We start from the raw sequence: 7,701 nt of genomic DNA on the forward strand, positions 1-7,701 counted from the left end.
TACACAACTCACAATCTCCTCTCTGGTACAGGGGTGGCTGATGTAAACTGGCTGCAGCTCCTCAGCTTCTCCTGACTAAGGCTAGTTTCACACTAGCGTCGGGAACAACCCGTCGCTGTGCGTCGGGCCGACGTTCCCGACGCTAGTGTGGTCTCCGCCGCACAACGGGGGCAGCGGATGCATTTTTCCCACGCATCCGCTGCCCCATTGTGAGGTGCGGGGAAGTGCGGGGAGGTGGGGGCGGAGTTCCGGCCGCGCATGCGCGGTCGGAAAAAGTGGACCGTCGGGAGCAAAAAACGTTACATGTAAGGTTTTTTTCTCCCGACGGTCCACTACCACACGCCCAAGCGTCGCAAAACGGACGCGACGTTTGGCAATGCGTCGCAAATGCGTCGCTAATGTTAGTCTATGACAAAAAAACGTATCCAGCAAGAACTTTTGCTGGATGCGTATTTTCGGCAAAACGACGCATTTGCGACGTATTGCAGTTAACGCTAGTGTGAAACTAGCCTAAAGCGGCTCTGTCCCGCACCTCCCCCCTGCTCTCGCCTTCTGTCCCGGGGTTATTTTGGCTTTCTCTTAAAGGGAACCTGTCACCCCGTTTTTTCCGTATGAGATAAAAATACTGTTAAATAGGGCCTGAGCTGTGCATTGCAATAGTGTATTTTGTGGACCCCGATTCCCCACCTATGCTGCCGAAATACGTTACCAAAGTAGTCGTTTTCGCCTGTCAATCAGGCTGGTCTGGTCAGATGGGCGTGGTGTCTTCCCCCAGATCTTGCTTAGTTTTCCGTTGGTGGCGTAGTGGTGTGCGCATGCCCAAGGTCCCGAATCCACTGCACAGGGGAGTGAAAATAGCGTGATGTGCGACATTTCATTGGTGATCGGTGGGGGCGGCCATCTTCCTTTGGCCGCGCGTGCGCAGAAGCGGCGCTCTGCTGGCCGCGGCTTCAGGAAAATGGCCGCAGGATGCCGCGCGTGCCTAGATGGAGATCGCGGCGGCCATTTTCCTGAAGCAGAGATGCGACACCTCGTACACACCCGACTCCGCTCCGTACACCTCGTACACACACGGCTCCGCTCCGTACACCTCGTACACACACGGCTCCGCTCCGTACACCTCGTACACACACGGCTCCGCTCCGTACACCTCGTACACACACGGCTCCGCGCCGTACACCTCGTACACACCCGGCTCCGCTCCGTACACCTCGTACACACCCGGCTCCGCTCCGTACACCTCGTACACACCCGGCTCCGCTCCGTACACCTCGTACACACCCGGCTCCGCTCCGTACACCTCGTACACACCCGGCTCCGCTCCGTACACCTCGTACACACCCGGCTCCGCTCCGTACACCTCGTACACACCCGGCTCCGCTCCGTACACCTCGTACACACCCGGCTCCGCTCCGTACACCTCGTACACACCCGGCTCCGCTCCGTACACCTCGTACACACCCGGCTCCGCTCCGTACACCTCGTACACACCCGGCTCCGCTCCGTACACCTCGTACACACCCGGCTCCGCTCCGTACACCTCGTACACACCCGGCTCCGCTCCGTACACCTCGTACACACCCGGCTCCGCTCCGTACACCTCGTACACACCCGGCTCCGCTCCGTACACCTCGTACACACCCGGCTCCGCTCCGTACACCTCATGCACACCCGGCTCCGCTCCGTACACCTCATGCACACCCGGCTCCGCTCCGTACACCTCATGCACACCCGGCTCCGCTCCGTACACCTCATACACACCCGGCTCCGCTCCGTACACCTCATACACACCCGGCTCTGCTCCGTACACCTCATACACACCCGGCTCTGCTCCGTACACCTCATACACACCCGGCTCTGCTCCGTACACCTCATACACACCCGGCTCCGCTCCGTACACCTCATACACACCCGGCTCCGCTCCGTACACCTCATGCACACCCAGCTCTGCTCCGTACACCTCATGCACACCCAGCTCCGCTCCGTACACCTCATACACACCCGGCTCCGCTCCGTACACCTCATACACACACGGCTCCGCTCTGTACACCTCATACACACACTGCTCTGCTACATCCACCCAAACCCCTCCTGACCTCACACAAAAGCTTACCCTCCTCCGGCATGATGACAAACAGCACTGCACTACTGTCCTGCACTACACGGAAGCCCTTGATCATGTGACTCCAACTCCTCCCCTCCTGTGACCTCATCACAGGTCCTGTGCGCACAGAGCAGTGGCAGCTATAGTAGTGGTGTGCGGCTCTCTGCGGTGGAGGGGCTCTGCTGCGGGTCAAGTGCAGTCCCACCCGTGATCGCGAGTGCACGCGCAGCAGGGCCTGTAAGGAAGAATTATTTAAAGGGCCGGCGGCCCATTTTGTAGCTTAGAGTTCTTAGGAGCCCGCCCAGTCTGCTGGACTGGGTGGGCCCCTAAGCACTGCGGGCCCCGTCGCAATTGCGACCCCTGCGACCGCGGTAGTTACGCCCCTGCCCTTCACCCCCGGAGCTTTTTCCGTTTTTCCGTTTTCGTTTTTCGCTCCCCTCCTTCCCAGAGCCATAACTTTTTAATTTTTCCGTCAATTTGGCCATGTGAGGGCTTATTTTTTGCGGGACAAGTTGTACTTTTGAACGACATCATTGGTTTTAGCATGTCGTGTACTAGAAAACGGGAAAAAAATTCCAAGTGCAGTGAAATTGCAAAAAAAGTGCAATCCCACACTTGTTTTTTGCTTGCCTATTTTGCTAGGTTCACTAAATGCTAAAACTGAACTGCCATTATGGTTCTCCAGGTCACTACGAGTTCATAGACACCTAACATGACTAGGTTATTTTTCACCTAAGTGGTGAAAAAAAATTCCAAACTTTGCAAAAAACAAAACAAAACAAAATTGCGCCATTTTCCGATACTCGTAGCGTCTCCATTTTTCGTGATCTGGGGTCAGGTGAGGGCTTATTTTTTGCGTGCCGAGCTGGCGTTTTTAATGATAGCATTTTGGTGTAGATACGTTCTTTTGATCGCCCGTTATTGCATTTTAATGCAATGTCGTGGCGACCAAAAAAACGTAAATCTGGCGTTTCGAATTTTTTTCTCATTACGCCATTTAGCGATCAGGTTAATGCTTTTTTTTTATTGATAGATCGGGCGATTCTGAACGCGGCGATACGAAATATGTGTAGGTTGGGTTTTTTTTTTATTGATTTATTTTGATTGGGGCGAAAGGGGGGTGATTTAAACTTTTATATTTTTTTTATTTTTTTCACATTTTTAAAAACTTTTTTTTTTTACTTTTGCCATGCTTCTATAGCCTCCATGGGAGGCTAGAAGCAGGCACAGCCCGATCGGCTCTGCTATGCAGCAGTGATCATAAGATCGCTGCTACACAGCAGATTTGCAGGTGTGCTGTGAGCGCCGACCACAGGGGGGCGCTCACAGCCACCGGCAATCAGTAACCATAGAGGTCTCAAGGACCTCTATGGTTACAATGGAGGAGCATCGCCGACCCCCGATCATGTGACGGGGGTCGGCGATGCGCTCATATCCGGCCGCACGGCCGGATGCGGTATTTAAATGCCGCTGTCTGCGTTTGACAGCGGCATTTAACTAGTTAATAGGCGCGCGCAGATCGCGGTTCTGCTCGCGCCTATTGCGGGCACATGTCAGCTGTTCAAAACAGCTGACATGTCCCGGCTTTGATGTGCGCTCACCGCCGGAGCGCACATCAAAGCGGGGGTCCCGACATGTGACGTACTATACCGTCTTAAAATGGGGGACCCTGCAATAACAATGATGTCCCCCCATACGGCTATGCAGACAGCTGTGGGCTGATATTAATAGCCTAGGAAGGGGCCATAGATACTGCCCCCCCAGGCTAAAAACATCAGCTCTCAGCCACCCCAGAAAAGGCGCATCTCTAAGATGTGCCAATTCTGGCACTTAGCCTCACTCTTCCCACTTGCCCTGTAGCGGTGGCAAGTGGGGTAATAGTTGGGGGGCTTGATGTCACCGTCAGGTGTCATCAAGCCCACGGCTTAGTAATGGAGAAGCGTCTATAAGACACCTATCCATTACTAATCCTACATTTGTATGGTAAATAAAGACATAGCCAGAATAAAGTCCTGTATTTGAAAGAAACACACAGACTCCTTTTTTATTCTTAATTTAACCATACTTACAACCACACCTAATTCCTGCCAAGCCCTCGATCTCCTGTAATAAAAGTAAAATAACAAACAAACAATATACCATACCTGTCCATCGTTGTGTCCAACGCAGTAATCCATATCTGGGGAATATACAGTTTTCAACCTGGCCGGTGTCAAGATGCGATCATCCCAGCTGAAAACCACTGGTGAATGAGATGCTGCAAGAGTATATACACAGCACACACTGCTCAAAAAAATAAAGGGAACACTAAAATCCCACATCCTAGATATCACTGAATGAAATATTTCAGTTGTAAATCTTTATTCATTGCATAGTAGAATGTGTTGAGAACAATAAAACCTAAAAATGATCAACGTAAATCACAACTACAGTAATATCTCACGGAGGTCTGGAGTTGGAATGATGCTCAAAATCAAAGTGGAAAATGAAGTTACAGGCTGATCCAACTTCAGTGGAAATGCCTCAAGACAAGGAAATGATGCTCAGTAGTCTGTGTGGCCTCCACGTGCCTGTATGACCTCTCTACAATGCCTGGGCATGCTCCTGATGAGGCAGCGGATGGTCTCCTGAGGGATCTCCTCCCAGACCTGGACTAAAGCATCTGCCAACTCCTGGCCAGTCTGTAGTGCAACGTGACGTTGGTGTTACATCGGCACATACTTACCTGCCTTCTTCTATCCCTCGGCGCACTCCCGACTCTGTCCCATGCCGCTCTGCCTCTCCCTTCTCTGGGTCGCGGCGTTTAGTTCTTTCGCGCATGCGCAGTCGCATATCCTGCGCCGCACAGCCTCCTGGGAGGTCGCGACCCGATGGCTCCGCCTCAACAAGGCGGCTCCCATCGGGTATTTCTTCCCAGCATCTTCCCAGGTAAGACGCCTTTGCTTTGTAGGTTCCTCTGTACTTTTCGTCAGCGTACCTATGTTCTAGGCTCCCCGGTTCTCAGTACCTTTCTCTGCTTCTTGTCTGCCCTGTGTCGCCGCCTTGCCTGCCCTGCGTTCTTGTCAGCCCTGTGTCTCCACCGTGCCTGCCCTGCGTTCCTGCCTTGTCTGCCCTGTGTCTCGACCGTGCCTGCCTTGCGTTCCTGCCTTGTCAGCCTAGTGTCTCCGCCGTGCCTTCTCCGTGTTCCAGTCTTGCCCACTCTGTGTCTCCGCTGTGTCTGCCCTCTTTTCCAGCCTTGTCTTACCCGTGACCCTACCATACCTGTCCTTTTCCAGTCCTACGCTAGTTTTCCGTTTCTCAGCCCCTCCTGTTTGTAGCCCAGTTCTCTAGTCCTTTCTCTTTGTTTGTTTTGCAGCTTCGTGGTTTTACGTGTCCCTCTCCTGTGTCTCCAGATACATATATTCTTCCGTTCCTGTTCCAGTTCCCTCCAGTCCATCTACTTTCCTCTTCTTTTGTTTAAGTAGTCATCCCTTTGGCTCCAGCTTTTGTGTCTCCATCCCCCTTGGGCCTGCTCCTAACGCTCCCTGTATAGGGGGTGGTTCCATCTGGTCCACTCGTCCTCGGGGGCTCTGGAGTCACGACCCAGAGGGTCCACTCTCGGGTTCTTCTCCGAATCCTTACAGTTGGTGGATGGTGCGAGACATGATGTCCCAGATGTGTGCAATCGGATTTAGGTCTGGGGAACGGGCGGGCCAGTCCATAGCTTCAATGCCTTCATCTTGCAGGAACTGCTGACACACTCCAGCCACATGAGGTCTGGCATTGTCCTGCATTAGGAGGAACCCAGGGCCAGCTGCACCAGTAAATGGTCTAACAAGGGGTCTGAGGATCTCATCTTGGTACCTATTGGCAATCAGACTACCTCTGGCGAGCACATGGAGGGCTGTGCGGTCCTCCAAACAAATGCCCCCCACGCCATTACTGACCCACTGCCAAACCGGTCATGCTGAAGGATGTTGCAGGCAGCAGATCGCTCTCCACGGCGTCTCCAGACTCTGTCACGTCTATCACATGTGCTCAGTGTGAACCTGCTTTCATCTGTGAAAAGCACAGGGCGCCAGTGGCGAATTTGCCAATCCTGGTGTTCTGTGGCAAATGACAAGCGTCCTGCATGGTTTGGGCTGTGGGCACAGCCCCCATCTGTGGACATCGGGCACTCAAACCATTCTCATGGAGTCGGTTTCTAACCGTTTGTGCAGACACAGTGCTCCTCCTGTTCCTCCTTGCACAAAGGCTGACGTAGCGGTCCTGCTGCTGGGTCCCCTCCACGTCTCCTGGTGTAGTGGCCTGTCTCCTGGTCCTTGGAAAAGTTCCCACGCTCGAGTTCATATGAGGACATCCAGCAGAGGGCGCATCACCGCAACTAAAGGTAACTACAGATCACCCTGGTTTCCTTTCAGAACCCGGGGTTTACAGGCACGAGTGAGTGCATTAGCACAGCTCCTGGCTGTAAAATGATGTAACCCCTTCAGATGGATTTACTTCGTGGGACGTGACAGACCATCTGAAGGTATGTATATTGTTGGTTTATTATTTTTCAGAGCGAGGGTCTTCAGGTGGATTGAGAGAGCAATAAAATATTAAAACAACCTGTGTGTTTATTTCATTTAAATACTTTTTAATAATGTGTGTGTGTTTTTTTTAACCATTTCATCCAATTTGATTAATAATGGATAGGTGTCATAATTGACGCCTCTCCATTATTAATCTGGCTTAATGTCACCTTACAATAGCAAGGTGACATTAACCCTTCATTACCTACCCCATATCCCACCACTACAGGGGAGTGGGAAGAGAGTGGCCAAGTGCCAGAATAGGCGCATCTTCCAGATGTGCCTTTTCTGGGGTGGCTGGGGGCAGATGTTTGTAGCCAGGGGGGGCCAATAACCATGGACCCTCTCTAGGCTATTAATATCTGCCCTCAGTCACTGGCTTTACCACTCTGGCGGAGAAAATTGCGCGGGAGCCCACGCCAATTTTTTCCGCCATTTAACCCTTTATTTTAGCAGCTACAGCGCCCAAATTTTGCACATACACACTACTAACATTAGTAGTGTGGAATATGCAAAAAAAGGGGATATGAAATGGTTTACTGTATGTAAACCATGTCTCATATCCTGTCGGGTTTGGGAAGGAGAAATGAAAAGCCAGCAATTGAATTACCGGCTTTTCACATATATCGCGCTGAATTAAATATAAATACAGAATATATATATGTGTCTCAATGACATATATATATATAGATACTGTATATATGTTTTAACGAACATTTGAGCACATAAATCCATTAGATGTCGGTTTTGCAAGCCTGCGAGAAAATATTGCAGTACGGATGCCATACGGATTACATACGGAGGATGCCAGGCGCAAAATACGCTGACACACCCTGCCTACGGATGACATACGGATCACTATTTTGGGAACATTTCTCCGTATTACGGCCGTAAAAAACGGACCGTATTGTCTTACGCTGAGTGTGATGCCGGCCTTATAGAGTCCGTCTCATGCTACCACGAGTGTGAAAGCACAACCAACATTCAAAAGTGACCAAAACATCAGCCAGAAAGCATTAGTACTGAGATGTGGTCTGTCGTCCC

The sequence above is a fragment of the Ranitomeya variabilis genome, chromosome 6 (genome assembly GCF_051348905.1).
Source record: "Ranitomeya variabilis isolate aRanVar5 chromosome 6, aRanVar5.hap1, whole genome shotgun sequence".
Lineage (NCBI taxonomy): Eukaryota > Metazoa > Chordata > Amphibia > Anura > Dendrobatidae > Ranitomeya > Ranitomeya variabilis.